We start from the raw sequence: 18062 nt of genomic DNA on the forward strand, positions 1-18062 counted from the left end.
GATGTTATCGTAACCCACGGTCATTGTTATTTTTATCAGATAAATGACTTCAATTTTCTACCTAACAATAAATCTGCCTTATCTTAACAAACACGTTTAAAGAATCATAGAGACATTAACAATACTACATCAGAGAGATCAACGTAATACCATAAGAAAGGCGACACACAAGAACGTACCTAATCTAGGATTTTTTTGCACTTATAGTAGGGAATCGGAGATGAACGTTTGTATGCGCGCTAGGATTTGTCAAAAAAGTAAAAAAAGGAGGAAAAGAAGAAGAAGAAGAGAGAGAAAAAAGAAAAAACTGGAGGGAACTCGAGGCGCATAACCCAACCGAACGAGAAAAGGGCGTGCGTCGAAGAAGTATATCGGTAGGGTAGGTGCCGCTGGTACCGGCACCTAATCAAGCAATAACTATTTGTCAGTTCCCCGGGCAACCTAAATCCAAGCTAATTCGACATCCGTGTCGGACACAGATTCGCTATCGGGTATCTCTTTCTATCTGGACGACAGCATATTCGCATTAGCCTGGCCCGCAACCCACGCTCGATCGACTCCCTCGACCACCGTCAGCAATCTCCCTCTCTCTCTCTCTCTCTCTTCTCTCCTCTCCCTCCATCTTTCTCTCTCTTTCTCCTCCAGCCCCCCTCATCCTACTTTCTCCCTACCACCCCCGGACCATCTCACTCAGTTTATCTCGTGCTCTCTCACTCACTCATTCACTCACTCGCTCCAGCCATCCCTCCGACCTTCCACCACGATCCTTCTCCCTTTTCTCCCGTCAACCGGAGCACCTTCTCTTTCTCTTCCAAGTCCCGTCGACTTAGTATGCTATATACCCACGCGCAGCATCACACCATAGGAGCAGATCTCAACACGATTAGGGCGGTCCTCAATTCGACGTTTCGTCGATTCGGTCCTTTCTTTACTCTCGAACGATCTGCTTTTATACGAAATCTCACCGAATCATCCCGTTTTTCTTACCCCGTACGAAACTCCGACGACGACGACGACTCCAACGACGACGACGACGAAAGACGACGTAACTGTGATGACCAACCCTTTTACATGTACGTTGAGGTTTACCTGTGGTACATGTGTGCATCGATGTGTACGTGAAAACTGTCTCTCTCTTTCTCTCTCGAAGATCGTACGAGAAACGATGTCTCCGAAAGAACAGATTTTATCATTCTACTTCTTCTTTTTCTTCTTCTTCAAGAAAATCGCTTTCCGATTCGCCACTTTTTCTGTTCACGAATTTGTCTCAGCTAACTTACGGATAAACTCTTCATTCCCTTCTTCTTCTTCTTCTTATTCTTCTTCTTTTTCTTTCTCTTTATTGCCTAGGATCAACCAGGGGAAAATGTTCGCCGAGAAATGACGATTAAGGACCCTCTCTAGGCGTTCCTTTCATTTTCTGCTTCAAGAAAATTGTTTCGTATAATGGATTATATATCATTCATTGGAGGAAGAGAGGGGATGAGAAGCACGATCAATTTTTCTTTCCATGTATTCCTTCGATGTCGTTGCTGACGATTAGTTAGATTTTTATTGATAATTCGCGAGAATCCTTTCAGAGTAAATAATTTTTTGATTGGACAAATAAAAGAAAATATACTTAGAGTCTCCTCTCTCAAAGATAAAATCCGATATAGTCGAATGCTACAACTAATACCATCATGTTTGAAATCCATCAAGGCTTTCAATCCTTTATCTTAACGCGGTCTGTCAAGACCTTATCTAAAGTGATTCTCACTTTCAAAGGCAGTAAAAAGAGAAGAAAAGAGAATGCCGATAACACAAAGTATAGGGGATTTAAGAAGCAAGAAAATACATAGTGGATGATTCCAATGTGAGATAAATAAAAGTAAAAAAAAAGAAAAGAAAAAATAAATGAAACACGATCAAAATGTAAAAGGATTATAAATATTATTGAAGATTATCGCTCAATTAATACGAAATATCCTATCAGTTATCTGAAGTGGCACGCGAGCGTGAAGAAAAAACCCTAAAAGGATTTCACTTGGAAAGGAAAAAAAGAAGCTTTTGTATGGAATTTTGTTACAACGATGAGAGGATAAAATGGATGCAATAGGACAACGATGAAATGAAAAAAAGAACGAAGATAATATATCCTTCCTTTTCGATTCTACTTAATGTACTTGAATAAGTAGTTGGTTTGCTTTAACGAGAAATATTTGTCTTCTTTCAAAAATTTGACGCTAACAACAGAAATTAATAGTTACCAAGGAAGAAAACAAAGGAAGGCAAAATACAGTCCGCGCGAAGATGGTCAAACTTTTCGAAGTAATACCATAACTCACGTATATAAATAGACAATGAATGCGAAGAACGTTAGTGGATGTCCTGGGTGGGTTCAATTAAGGCCCCATTACACTTTTACACAGGCAATTTTAAAGCTCGCAGCTGGTCGCGAAGTCGGGTATTATTTATCGGTTGACTTACGCCGAGCTCATTTACAGGATAAAAAGAAGGTCAGGAATAAGAGAGAAGGGACAGAAGATGGCGCTGGTGATTACCAGTAACGTCGGCACACGGGATTGGCCGATCTACGGTAAATCTACGTCTCGATTGGTCAACACGTGACCGTGGTAGGATTCCTTTCCTTTGAAACGGTCAGGCGCCGACGGCACGACGAGAGATGATAGAATATCTTATTAGTCGGACAATGGGCAATCAGAGACGCCATACAGCCTCTCTGTTAGCGGTCCAGTCTATCTTTCTCTCTTTTCCTCTCTTTCTTTCTCTCCCATTCTCTCTTTTTCTTCTTCTTCTTCTTCTTAGTCCATACATCTGTCCGTCCTACGTATGCTTAGTGTGTTCGTGGCTATCCAAGGTTACCTTTAGAGTCAACTTCTTTAACTCTCTTCCCTTTCTTTACTTTCTTCTCTTGTCTTTTTAATAATCGACGACGCATTATTGCAAGCTTGTTTCCTTTATTTCATGTACATTCTTGAATGGGGTTATTCGTAAAACTCTGCTGATAACAAAATACTCCTAATGCGATACTTAGCTGTTAGCATAGATGGGCATGTCATTATTTAAACTTACTGGACATAAAAGTATCGTTAAAGTAAAAAAAAAATAAAGAAAAAAAATAAGACGAAAGAAAAGAAGACAAGTCGTTATTCACCTTTAACTTCTTTCCCATACCACTACCGTTCGACATTATCAAGAACTACTTACGAATCGAAGCTAGCTTTGATACTGGACACCGATAAGCATTCCCTCCTAGTATACCTATCCAGTAAAGGATCTTGACGATCATAGGAAGGGATAATACGACGTAAAAAAAGCAAAGAGTGGAATCCTTGTGAATCAGAAGAAAAGCCAAAAATCCCTTTTGGGTGTTTGAAGATCCAGCCTGCGATATAAAAGCAGCAGTCAGACGAAAAGTCGTGAAAGACAGTATATCTTTTCTACTGAGGTCTGGATTTACCAAGTTACGATCCTCCCACTGTCTTTGTCTTATTTTATTTCCCTATCTGTGTGTTTTTTCTCCTCTCCCCTTCCCCTTCCACCTCTTCTTTACTAAGCAGATAGTTTTTTGATTACTAATCGGCATACAATCGGAGATAATAATGATGATTCGATTGGTTGGAAGACGAAATCGAGCGATTTACTCGCACAGTGAGGAATCTCCTGGAGTTCAGAGGGCAGCGCCCTTGCTGCGCGTTAACTCACCCCCGCTGGGCGTACAGCAACATGCGATGCTGGCTAGGGTTGATGAATGGATCCCACGTAACGCGTGCGTGCGTGCGTGCGTGCGTGCTGCGTCCGGGTTCATTCAAAGAGTGCGTCGAAAATCGGACGGATTTTCGCGCATTGGATGCTTGTTGAAAGGACCTACCATGTGTGATTAAAATTTTATCATAAATGGTAACCTCCGATAATGCAATCAAAGAGAGAAATTAAGCCGACAACGATAAACTTACTTTATGAAAGTAAACTCGAATTTATTCACGATGGATGATATATATTATAATCATTAAAATTTGTATTTAGTTTCTATTTAATATTATTTTATAATTTATTCTGCTTTCTTTTTCTTTTTAAGGGATTTCCAAGGGTACCATGAATTACAGGATTTGATGGAATTGACAATTTTTTTGTTATCTATAATAATACTGACGAAATTAATTGAACTAAACAATCGCTATTCAAATATCTAAATACAAAACCAAACCGGATCCCGAGTCGGAAATGGGGTCTCGAGTCGCATATTCGGGTCCTAAATTATTGGACACCCGAATATGTTTATACATCGTCAAACTTCCGGGATCTCAATTTGATCCATCCCGATCGTGACCCGACTCAACCTATAGTTTGGCTAACTCGTAATTTTGGGTTTCGGCACACCTTTATTATGTTTTCGTATTCCTACATATTAAAAAAATATATTCAGCTAATCATCATTGTCCCTAGGGGAAAATTCATAAACTTTTAGGGAAGTTTTCGTACACTTTGTAAAAATGTTTCGATTTGGATAGAAACGTTTGAAATACCGTTAACGCATTATTGTCCGGTTTAAGTCGCGTATAATATTACGCCTTTTATATACCTTGAAATGCAATAAATACGTCACACGGTACGTTGAGTTTCATAAATGTTTCATTGCTTCTATATAAATGCGTTTGCCTTGCCTGTGGTGTGCTACGCTCTCGCGCATAAATGTTTTATTCGCACAATTACAGATAATGGACTCGCACGCAAAGCTTAACATTACATCATGATAAAAATAGTTTCTTCTTGAAAGTGGTTCGAAGGATCTCTCGAACTAAAAGTTACGATCCCTTGTGAGAGATATTGAGCTACGAGTGATGAGGGTTTTCGAGGGAAGAACGTATTTCGGGTATTTGCTTTTTTTTTTTTTATCTATACCACATTTAAGCAATTTTAATCGTATCCAGTCTACTACCTATATATTTTACTATTGGTAATGAGAAATAAAAAGAAATTACGCATCGTAAAATAAAAAAAAAATATAAAAAAAAATTGCAACCCAGTAGCCAATATCTTTTGGCAGGTTATTGAAAGAATTTTGATGAATTAGTCTTTGTAACAGTTCGTCAGTTGACAGATTGCATTTTGATGAGCAAACGAGAAAATAGCAAGTAGAAAAAGAAAAATGAAAGGAAGAAAGAAAGAAGGTGAAAGAAGTTAGCTTTCTGGCTCGCTGGCTGACAGAGACGGACAGAAAGATCTGAATAAAAGCAATGAGAGAGAATCATTGTATTTGAAACCCGAAGTGAGACAGACCCCCAAAGTGCTTTCTCCCATTGAAAAAATAAAAATATCAAGCTGCGAATTTACCGATGGAAGCCCAACTTGATTTATTAATTCGATTAAACCTTATAAGCGGTGAACCGGTGGTTAATCTTACTTGAGTGCGAAGCAACCATTTTTACATAGTGCCTACTCTCACGCGAACCTTCTTCGCGTTACTCGATTGTTCTTGCTATGGACGATTCTCCAGAGAGTTTAAGTCTAACTTTATATTATTATATGCTCTATCTTTTTATCTCGTTTTCGCAACTCATCGATTTATTTAACGATCATCTTGGTACAAATACGTTTAAAATAACCTTTCGTACCAATATGCTATGATTTCTTATTAATAATCTAAACGCATTAGAAAAGCTTAGTACAAGCTACAATTACAATAAATATATGTTTAAATAGAATACTAATCAATCGAGGTGATAGTTCGTATACTATTCTTATACTTTCAAACACCGTCCATAACCATAATTGAATATTGATCCTAACAAATAAGGATCTCTCTAATAAAAAGAAAAATGATATTATCTACCCGTTAAACATTACATACGTGAATTTTGTTTAAATGCGGAATAATCTTAGAGAATAATCATTGATTCTAGGAAGTAAATAAGCCCAATATGGTTTGGGATTTATCAACACGCACAAATTCCGCGAAACGATTGCCATATAAGCGACCACCGAGCCCTTTTACGACGATCAGTACCATAATCTACATATTACTAATATAATCTCGTAAACGTTGTGAGCGGTACCTTTAAGATTCATGCCATATAACCCGTAAGATTTTCAATTTCCTCTTTATCCTTACGACCACCCCCCTTACCCCCTTCGCCCTTTAAGCTCCCCCCCATCCGCCTTTCAACCCCTCACCATTTTCTCTCTTTTTCTTTCTCTCTCCTCGAGAGAGTAACTATATAGAGTACCACCCGACTGTTCACCCCTCTCCGGCCATCTCGTCCGCTCCATTCATTAACGTAACACGATTTATCAATTAGCGTAAAAGGCAGCGATAGATAGTCGTTCTGATATGTTGCCCCGACGTGTCCTCTCTCTCTTTCTCTCTCTCTCTTTCTCTCTTTCTCTCTTTCTCTTTCTCCCTCTCCCGATCAGGGCTTTCACTGGAGGTATATCCAACCACGCATACTATATATGTGTATATACATACATATACGTATAGTTGTATACGTATATAGACGTAAACTTACGTGTATAGGAACAACCACCCACGCACACGTCCATCCTTTCTCTCTCTCTCTCTCTCTCTCTTTATACACCTCTCACACTTTCTGTCTCTCTTACTCTACGTTGGACTACCACCAAAATCGTGATCAAGGGGAGAAGAGGGGGAGCGAAGTATTCCTACGTAGCGAAGGGTTGCACACGCTTTCGGTAATGGAAAAGTGGGATTTCGGATTTAAAGTGCATATCCGAATCGAGTTACTCCGACGTTTCCTTCGATATGTTTTCTCTCTTCTTCTTCTTCTCTCTCTCTCTCTCTCTCTCTCTCTTTATCTATCTCTTTCTCTCTCTATCTCAAATACACGTTTTTGAGCTCTTTGAAAACTAATCGATGTTAGATCGCGAAGTTCTATAACGAGATGGACTAAAATGCGACTTTTAGAGATTAACCGGAGGATTAGCCGAGACTACACGGTCTAATCAAGATTAAAACAAATAACTTTTACCCCCTTTCCATACGAATCGTTAGAACTACTAGACGTATATATACATATACATATATATATAGATATGTTGTGCTATCGCAATAAATGGCGGGAAGTCACGATAGGAAAACAAAAAGTCTCTCTTATCCTTTTCCAAAAAGTTAATTGGATCGATTCAACTTCAAGTCCTTCAATTCTAAAATGATCACAATGACATGAAACGTTGGTAACACGGTAGAGAGAACAAGTCTTACGGGCGTCTAAAATAAGTACGATCGAGTTGGGTGAAAGAGAGATGGAAAGATAGGTGGTGGAAGTGGAATAAAAAAAAAATAAGAAGAAGAAGAGAAGAAGGAGGTTAAGGAGGATGAGAAAGAGGAGGAGAAGGCAAAGAGACACAAAGTCAGGACGGGAATTAATTTCTTCTTCAATAACAGTTTTGCGCTTGGTTGCACACGGATGCCACTTTGCAACCGCGAGTCCAACTATGGAGACTGCATTCCTGGCAGGTGCAGTCGTTGAGCGGAAGTGGCCAAGTGTACTCGCGCGCACGTTCAACACCAAGAAAGAGAACGACAGAGAACGAGAGAGAGAGAGAGAGAGAGAGAGAGAGAGAGAGAGAGAGAGAGATAGAGAAAGAAGAAAGATGAGAAGGTGATGCGGCTTGGATCGTTGGAAAAATGTTCCCAACTACTCTTCTCTTTCACTCTTTCTCTCTCTCTCTCACTCTCTCTCTCTCTTTCTCTCTTTTCTGCTCTTCTCGTTCTCTTCATCTACTCTTGAAGATTGATCTGATTCAGCGAAGCGTTCAACGACGTTGCACTGGACCGATCGACTTACCGATCGCTTACGATGGGTGTTTTGTGTATCAGCGTACGGCTATTTCGATGGCAAATAATTTTGCGTCAATCTCTGTTCCTGTGGCCTTCGTATAATCCTTTTCTTTTTTGTTATTGTCTTCTTGTTTTTTTTTTTTAAGTGAAAACTTCTTTAGAATAGGGAGTGATTTGAAAAAAATGAAACACGATCCGTCAGGTAACGATGCGGTAGGCGGCTAGGCAACGGAGCGGTAGGCGGCTTTGTAACGGCCATGATATTTAGTAAGGAGAGAAAAAGAGACAAACATATAGGATTGAGCCTGCGAGAGAATGAGACAGAATATATCTATACAGTTTTTCCTATTCTCGATCTCCTCTTTAGAGTTTTTTGAAGGTTTCACTTCTAATACGTGTGTTCTGCACACATGTTGTTTTCATTCAGCCTTGATTTATTTTCTTTTTTCTTTTTAGTTTAGTTTAGTTTAGTAGTTTTGCTTTTACATTTCCTTTTATTCTTTTTTTCTTGTTTTTTTTTTTTTTGTTTCTTTTTACTTTTTTTACTTTTCCTTCAACTTCGACTAGCATCATTTTCTCCACAAGGAAAAAAAAATATAAGAAGAAGAAGAAGAAGAAGAAGAAAAATGAACGGATAACGGATAACATTCTTCTTTTACGTCACGCTCGACTACTACTCACCGGACGTAATACTTTAAAATAGATATTGAATATTATTTTCTTTTTGTTGCAATCATTTGTCTTGTAAAATAAGTGTAGATATATAATTGTATTTTATTGCATCTTTTTTTTTTGGCTTAAATTAGATTTCCTTTTTTTTTTTTTAACTATCTGCAACGGGGTTTGAAGGGTAGATTAAAAAGATTTATTTTGTAGGCGATTAACATCTGGCAATAAAATAAACAGTAGTACGTACGAGAGTATCCAAAAAAATAAAAAGAGGGAAGAAGGAAAAAGGGGGAAAGAGAGGAAGAGAGAGAGAGAGAGAGAGAGAGAGAGAGAGAAAATTAAAAGTACCAAACAAGACCCATAAAAAGCAACGATTTCGCACTCGCTTGCCATCACCAATTTTCGCCCCGTGGTCGTTGAAAATCGATTGGTGAGTCCATCCCTTTCTCCCTTTCACCCTCCTCTCGCTTCATCGTTCGTTTCGATTAATCGAAATCATGTAGCACCACTTGCATTTCCAGTGTATATCCGCACGAGCACGATGCACGTTCTGAAGGAATGCGAATAGCAGAGGCGTGCCGACGATTTGCAAGAAGGATCGAGACTTCAGAGTATTCGTGTGAGAGGGAGAAAGAGAAACACTGAGAGAGGAAGAAAGAGAGAGAGAGAAAGAGAGTGAGAGATGAGAGAAAAAGAGAAGAAACGAGACGAAGGGGAAAGATTCCGTTCTCGGGCCGGTTCCTACAGCGTCTGGTAATGAAGGTGTTATTAAATAGATTGAGATTAATTGCGTGATTAGTGCTTTATGTGTAATTGGATAGCGTACCAAGGGTAAAGATGAGAAAGAAAGAAAGACAGAAAAAGAAGAATAAGAAGATAGAAGAATAAAAAAAAAAATAGAAAAGAAAAGAAGACACGAGGGGAGGGGAAAATTAAATTGCTCTTCGTATATGTGTTTGTATCCCTGGATCCGCTTTCTCTCTCTCTCTCTCTCTCTCTCTCTCTCTCTCTCTTATTCTTCTTCCTTTGTATTCTTTACATTGGAGTATTGCCAGGAACAATTTTGTCGACTTACACTCTAATGATTATCAGACGTCTACCGAGAGACTCTCTTAAATTTCATACAAATAAAACAAGAAAGAAGATTCATTTGTTTTGTAAACTATTATAAATCTTCGATTTTGGAATGGGGGTGTAGGGGTGCACGGTATGTGTTTAATGGAAAAGATGTTAACACAAAAGCTTATAAGAAATAAATATAAATATGTAAATGTGTCGTAGAATAAAGCGAAGGACAAAATGTATAAGGCTTGTGGTGCATTTGGATTAAAAGAGAATAAAATAATGTTGGAAATAAAAAAAGGTAGAAGGACAGGTGCAGAAACGAAAGAGTAAAAGTTGAAGGATACGAGGTCAGAATTAAATGGAAACCTGGTGGAGAAAATGTGTGATAGTGGTGGTGGTGGTGGTGGTGGTGCTGGTGGTGGTGGTAGTAGTTTATCGAATTAAGGCAATTAGCGGCTACGATCGTTCTCCCGCGGTGCCACTTAACTGCCTATCTTCCTGAACACTCGAAAGCTTTTTCGCTTTCCAACGCGAGAGATAAGTTTATCGCTTCGAGGCACTGTTAGTTTCGTTCGGTGCACGAGTGCGCACGCGCGCCCGCCAATTCTTTTGCTACTTTTTCAAAAGCGACAAAATATGACGCGGAAAATAACACGATATGCGAGAAAAGAATATCAAGATTGATTAGTAATCCTTGATATATATATATATATATATATATATATGTTGAATGACGTTTTAGTATATATTATACAGTATATAGTTAATAATTTTTCATTTTTATAACAGTAATCGTGACCTGCATTGATAGATAGATTCAAAATCGATAGATTATTTCAAACATTTTTATTTATAATAACGTTAAGTGTAACAAATATGTAAATTATTCATTTCGTTGAACGTATGATGTATTTAAGAAAAAAAAAACAAAAAAATTTACGCGAACGTATGAGCATCAATTATTGAAAAAGAACTAATTAACAATGTATAAAAGTATAATAACAATGGTTTATACTAAAAAACAATTACATCGAAAACAATCGTTTCGATAAATATTCTATGTCAATTCCATACCCCCTACCCTATACCCTTTTTAACCTGGGGGTATCGGTACTAACGGTCGATGTGCTTCTAGAGTTACAAATTTTCTCGCGGCGCCATCGTAAACGGCCTATAAAAATTCGGTACGGCCATTTGAATTTGTCACAAAAAAAAAAGAAACTAAAAAACCAAAAAAAAAAAAAAGGAACTGTTTCACCGCGACCGTCGAGTTCAATTTTGTTATTCGCCCTTTTCGTGAGATGGACTCATAATGGTGATTACGCTTTTACTGTGACGCAACTGGGCTATTTTGGTACTACCTACAACCAATCTGTTTTACGTTGGTTTGTGCATATCATAGACGACTATTATAGATTACAGTATAACATAGTAAAGATAAAAATAAATCTTCTCAATCATATTATATTAACAAAATATGTTTAAATAGAACGTTTTATTATTATATTCGTTTTAACGATTGCAACGTTTAATTACTCGTTAATGTCATTAATGTTTCTTAGTGAATAATACTAATAATGATAATATCAGATAAGAGGGTTGTAAATAAAGATGTGAATTGAATGAAGTATATATTACTCGACAAACCAGAAACGAAGTTGGTTAAATCGAAAATCCGTCGAAAGCCGAAAGTCCACAAGCCGACTTTATGACAAAAGGGAAAAGGTAAAAGGACTTTTCCCGATTTTCGCATTTCGCGCACGTTTAGGCCCGACCTGTTCACTATCGTTTCTCTTCGCTAACACACGCTTTTCGTTGTAGTCCTCGTCGTCGTCGTCGTCCTCCTCCTCATCGTCGTCGTCGTCGTCGTCGTCGTCGTCGTCGTCGTCGTATCTCGAACGCGATGCCCCGAAAACTCTCTTTTAATTTTCCAGAAAATTCGAATAAAGTTGCCTGTCCAAGCATAGAACGAAGCAAGCCAAGGCATTATGCAGGATTCGTCCATGCACGTCCGGTCCGTGGTAACATTTTAAACTCGCATTTGGCTGGCTTGAGCCCTAACTTTATCCCAGGGATTTCGAAGCCGCGCGATGCGACAACGTGTACCATCAAAACGACGTTTCGATAGCTGCTACGTTCAACGTCCATTCTCTTCTTTCTCCTTTTCCCTTCCAATGCCCTCCTCATCCTCCTCCTCCTTCTCCTTCCCACCCCAATGCTTCCCTCTGTCTCTCTTTTTCTCCTCTTTCGACTTCACGACAAAAAGAAAAGTTTACTATACTTCCGTTCTTTCTCTTTCTGTTATCCCTAAACCATATACTTCCCCCCCCACCCGCCCGTTTTATCCCGTCGCGTTTGTTCATTTTTTTCCTTTTTCTTTTTTTGCTTCTTTTTTTTTTCCTATCCCTTACCCGTTCATCCCAACATTCGTATCTTTTTCCAGTTGTAAAATATACTCAAGTAAATATTGATTGTAAAATAAAATACAGTTTTCTTGAAATATCTTCATCGTTATAGTAGTAATAATAATAATAATAATAATAATAATTATAATAATTATTCTCTTATATAGCAATTAAAGTTTCTCGGTCGAAGGTACGCTTTAACATAATTATATTTTAACACGGGGTGGGGGTGAGGTAAGTGGAGAGGGTAGAAAAAAGAAAAAGAAATAGAAAGAGAGAGCGAGAGAGAGAGAGAGAGAGAGAGAGAGAGGAAAAAAAGAAAGAAGAAGAAGCTTAGAATTTTTCATTATAAAGAAATTTTTCCGCGGTTCTCTTCGCTGGTCTCCTCGTCATCGGATTCCGTTATTTAGCACCGTAAGAGAGAGCTTACCTTCCGCTCTCAATATCCCAACATGTTCTCAATTTGATGACCGATGGCCAAAGTTATTCCAGCCGCAAATTCTTTCGCTTCGTCATCCCGAACCGAACAGAACCTAACCAAACCCTTTCCATCGATCTTTATAGCGTGAATAAGTCTATGCATCAAGAGATTTATATCGACCTGTGGAAGGTGAAACCGTATAAGCGTTGAGGAAAAATCTACGGGGGAAAAAACGTGAACATTTTTAAGCCGAGGTTTTTGGCTTGAATTCGTACTCTCTTTTCTTTTCTTGTCTTTTTTTTTCTTCTCTTTTCTCTTTGTTTTTTACTATTTTTTTTTTTTTTTCGTAAATATTTCGTAGAAACGATTCTTCTTGTTTTTTTTTTTTTTGGAAATAAAAAGGAAGATTCGAAGAAAATGCGAATAAACAAACATGGATAAAGAAAAAGAAGAAATGTCAAAAAGAAGTAGAAAGTAAAGAAAGTAAGTTGAACAAAAGCTTAAAAAGTTGATGGGTTAAACTACGTAAACATATGACACGTTACTTTTATCTCTCACAACTATCCCTAAACGATCGATGACCCCGAAATCGGACGACGCGTAGTTGAAAAGGAAGAGGAGGAAGAAGAAGAAGAAAAACCAGAGGAAGAAGAAGAAGAAGAAGAAGGAAGGAGTAAAAAAAAAGTGTACAGGTGAACGAAAGAAAGAGAGAGAGAGAGAGAGAGAGAGAGAAAGAGAAATAAGATAGAAAGAGAAAGAAAGGGGGCACCACCTCGGCCCTATTAAAAAGCCCGTTTCCGCCTCCGTTTCTGAAAGCCTCTTACGGTACTCGAGGCAACTGCGAAAGCACTTGAAAGCTCCTGAAAAGCTCGACGACACTTCCCTGTTTGAGTGCCACGTCTCGCCAGGAGGCCGCTTGCTCTGCGACTTCGCACCCTGTCACCAAGAAGGTCTACGCGAGTAGAGAGAGAAAGAGGGAGAGTCACCCTGTGTGGTGTTGCAATATCGACTCTCTATCCTATGTATTAAACATCGAGTTACCCCCCTTACTCGCACCATCTTCTACTCTTCTATCCCTACCATCCCAACACACCAACTCACATCTTCTCATCTTCTCTTTCCATCATTCTTTGCTTTATTTTCCTCTCTATTCTTTTACTATACCCGACGGTTAGTTTTAGATCAACTCTTAAAGTTCCTAACCCACCCCCACCTACTCAGTGGACTTCAAGAAAACTTTGAAGAATCACTGCTGATCTTTTTGGAATCCGAAAAACCTTCTGAATATAAATCTCAAATATAAAGGAGAAACGATTAATTGTAACAATATGATAAGGGCATTAACCTCAATTCGGTATTCATTTATTTTTCTTAAATTTGTTCATTTCAAAAATACGCGATACAAATTATATACTGAAAATGGAAGATAAATAAATAAAAGGATTTAGGATAAACCGTGTACTAGCCATAGGGATTCTTTAGAAAACGTTAAAATTAGTGGAATACGACACTCCTACTCGATAAATCTCGGCTAGACTATTCTTTTCTTTGCAAAAGTCCACGGGGGAGCAAGTTAGTGTTCTATCGGAAAAATAGAGCAAGAGAAAGAAGAAACAGGAGTGAGAGAAAAAGAGAGAATGAAAGAGTAGGTAGTAGCGAAACGAAGTGGGAGGGAAAGAATGGAAAAAGAGAGGTAGAAGGAGGGTTAGAGGGAAAGAGTAGTCGGGCGCCTGTAATCCGTGTGTTGAAGCGTACTCGACCGGAGGTAACAGGAACATACATAATGCAGTGTTTCTACTGTAGACGACCAATCGTCGGCTTTCTTAAGGAAGAATGGACCAATAGCTTTACACTCCTAAGCCTTTATTACAATATATTACAATATCAAGTTGAGAAACTTATAATAACCATTGATTCATATCTACGTTTGATATTAATAAAAGCAGACGATGGGATAGGTTAAATTCTAATGATTTTGTATAGAATAGAAATTTTGAAATTCGTTTAACACATATCGGATATTATATATATAATATTTCTAAATGTAGTTAAAAAATAAATATTCCCGATTGTAATAATGAGTCTTTGGACGTTAAACTAGAGCAACACGTAGGTCAACGTATAAGCGATTTTGGCCAACGACTCGGCCACTTTCCCTTCCACCTTCATTCCCATACTTCTTCTCTTACTCTCGCACACTTGGTTGCCGAGCTAAATGAAACAATTCCTGAAATTCTTCCTAACTTCCCTACCAACGGAGGCTGAGTGTCGGTTAATTTCTGGACACGACGAAGGTGGTAGTGTCGAAAGGGTAGGAAAGTAGTAGAGGGATGGTGCGGGAAACAGCCTCGCTTAATCTGGCGCAGTTTAGACAATTTAGCGCGGTTTCCCGGTTAGCGTCAAACATAACCTCGCCACTTGGCCGGGTGTAAAGAATGGCGCTTGTAATGTCGGTCCACGATGCGGAGTTACCCAGAAACCTGTGAGAGGAATAAGTGAAAACGCTACAGGGTTGGAGAAAGAGAAAGACGGAAGGTATGTGCTTACGAGTTACCGAAGCAAGAGGGTAAGAGGGGTAGCTCGACACCTAGGATAACCCAGCTCTTTAATTTAAAGCCGCCGGACAGTAATTAAAATAACCATCCCCGGTACATACTCTGTAAAGGGGTGCCCAACTGGTTCAAGACGTTCTCGTACGATTTCTACCAGGTGTTCTTCATTTTTTCTACGTACCCATTAATCTGAAACATAAAATGTACGTTTACGTGAAATATTTTCTTCCCAGATATTCTTAATAATTAAAAACTACTGTGGATTATATATATATATATATATTTAGTATAATCTTCTTCATTGGAAATATTTGAAATTGTGATATAATTTTTTGTGATCGTTAAAATTCGCGTTTATTACTTTTTTATTTTAAAAAGGAAGAAAATTAATTTAATAATATCAAGAGACGTATATATGTATATATTCATAGATCGTGTAGTTTTATTTTTTTATTTTTGAGAGAAATTCTAAGTCATGTTATGATGTTGATTAAAATCGAATTATATTAGTTAAAGTATCATTGAGCACCCGCGCCTTGTCCATACGAAAATAGAAAATGTAATTTAGCCGGACTGTAGTCGTTTTCTACCGTATTTGGTCCTTTATTGCGTTGAAAGGGATTCGCGAGTTGACCTTAGCTGAACCGAACACGTTCAATATTGATTTCCGTGCTGGCGACTAACTCAATCGAATTTAGCACTTGATCGTATTAACAAAAGCGAAGAAGTTTGGTTATCGAAAGGTAGAGATCAAAATTCCGAAGAAAAACCAAGCGGAATGGGGCGGGGGTGGGGCTTGGGGTTTGGGGTAGGAGGGGTTAGCAATAACGCAGGCACTTAGCGTTTCGATAGCGTACACGGTTTCCGATAGAGCAGGTGTTACGATAAATTTAAACGATATTTTATTCAGGCGGGTCCGATCGCTAGTTTTCAATTTGCCGGCTCGTATATATTTCGCGAAGGTCGCTCGTGGAATGGAAGATGGAGGGGTTAGCAGCAGTAGTAGCAGTAGCAGCACAACCACCACCACCACCACCACCATCACCATCACACACTAGCGGCTTGACCACTGGAGATGCAATTTCTCGGGGTGGTCCGTCTGGACCCTTCGCATTTGCTCGAGTCTTCGCTCCCTCCGTAACTTGATGAAAAAATAATAATCCCCGTGGAACGGTCAGTTATAGGGAATGAAATCATCCGAGCACATCGTGTCGACTTTCTTGAAGTCCTAACATCAAAACTAGACTTCGTTTTATTTAACGTTTTTCCCGTTTTCGTGAATAGATTTTTCTTCCTCGAAGCGTTTGGGCTTAAATTGTATCGATAAATACAAATGTACGTTATTAAATATATACTATACAAGAATGAAATGAATAATTAAAATACAATTCTCATTCGGATAAATATTACTTTAGCAAATTCTAATTTTTTGGGTCAAAGGTTTACCCATCGTTTAAACGCACTTTTTGGAGTAAACAAAAGAATAAGGACTTAGTAGTAAACGGTAAGATCTGATAAAACCATTAACCACTTGAAAACTCGGTGCACTCTCCTAGTCGTCGTCGTCGTCGTCGTCGTCGTCATCGTAAAGAATATCAAACGAAGCTCACATAGCAAGTACGTTATTCACGTTGAAGAGTCAATCGTGCAGTTAGATCGCGTAGTTTGGGTATTTAAGAACTCCTTCGGTACTCGGTTAAAAAAAGAAAAGAAAAACAAAGAGTAAGAAATGGTGGTATAAAAAAAGTGGTTTGAGAGGTGGGGGAGGGCGAGGGGCGGGAAGGGGGAGTTTCAGCTTAAACGAAAGAAGATAGCGTAAGGTCAGATAGAAGTTGTAGATGTTTGGCTTCTACTGAAATTAAAAATATCGATTCCCATTCGCACGCCGGGCTTCATAGAAGCTCAATTCATTTCTCTCCTGGAAGACAATACCTATTCTTCCCGCGGACAGTAAGAGGTACAAATTGCAGTTGCATCCCCCGTTCACCCTCAGTACCCTCGACCCTCGTAGCTCTGTGCAGGAATCCCAAATACAAAGGCTCTTTTTCATTTGGTTTTTCCTCCTCTTCGCCAACGATCCTTCCCACCTCTTTCTACCCCCCCCCAGGTCCCCACTTCCCACCCCGTTCTCAACCCTTCCGCATAGTCCTCCTTCCATAGTCCTCCTATTTGCTCTTTCGTTCGTTACCACCTAGCACTCTTGCTACTGGCTGACCGATTCTAACACATGGAGACTTAATGCGATACATAATTGACTAATCCGATGGATTACACGCGAAAGAGAGGAGTTGTCTTGAATAAGGTGGGTTCCCCCAGGGGAAACTTTCGTTCTAATCGATCGGAATGACACACAGGGCCGATCGTCCGCTTGTTTTAGTCGATTCTACTGTCCAATCGAATGGAATCGAAATTGAATCCAATGTTCGAGTTCTACGAATTAAATCTATCATTATTTTTCATATGATATATAAAAGATAAATTAACTTTGAACGAATTATATATTTTATTTGATTTTAATATACAAATTTTAATACACTATTTGAAATGATCTTATTTTTACGTAAATCAATTCTTTAATAGTCATTCAATTATATATTATTATATCATTAAACGAATAAAAAAACCGCTTAATGTTAAAAAACAAAAATTAGTTCCTTAAAATAATTTTCTATGAGAAACGATGCAAGCTGCATAGTGTCACCTGTACGAAGGGTTTGCAGTTTCGAAGGGCGGTTTCAACGATGCGTAGCGACTGCTACTACCCCCGTTCGACTACGAGCCTTGATTAGGCTTCCGGTTAATTAATAACCTCTCCTGCACACATAGCCACCGGGCTACGTATGAATATGCATGCGGCCTGTTGTGCGTTTCGTCGTGTAGGTGAACCGAGTGTATTCACGTAGGGGGTGAGCGAGCGAATAAGCGAGTGAGTGAGTGAGTGTGTGTGTGCGTGTGTATGTGAGTAGGAAGGAGGGTGAAAGGGGGACAGAAATAGAGAGAGAAAGAGAGAGAGAGAGAGAGAGAGAGAGAGAGTACGGCTGTGGGGTTGCAGAGAGAGAAGAGAACGATTGAGCTAGACAGATAGATGGGAATGAAGAGAAAGAGTGAGAGAGAGAGAGAGAGAGAGAGAGAGAGACAGACAGAAA

The sequence above is a fragment of the Polistes dominula genome, unplaced genomic scaffold (genome assembly GCF_049000335.1).
Source record: "Polistes dominula isolate Pdom_NZ unplaced genomic scaffold, Pdom_raw_medaka contig_16, whole genome shotgun sequence".
Classification (NCBI taxonomy): Eukaryota; Metazoa; Arthropoda; class Insecta; order Hymenoptera; family Vespidae; genus Polistes; species Polistes dominula.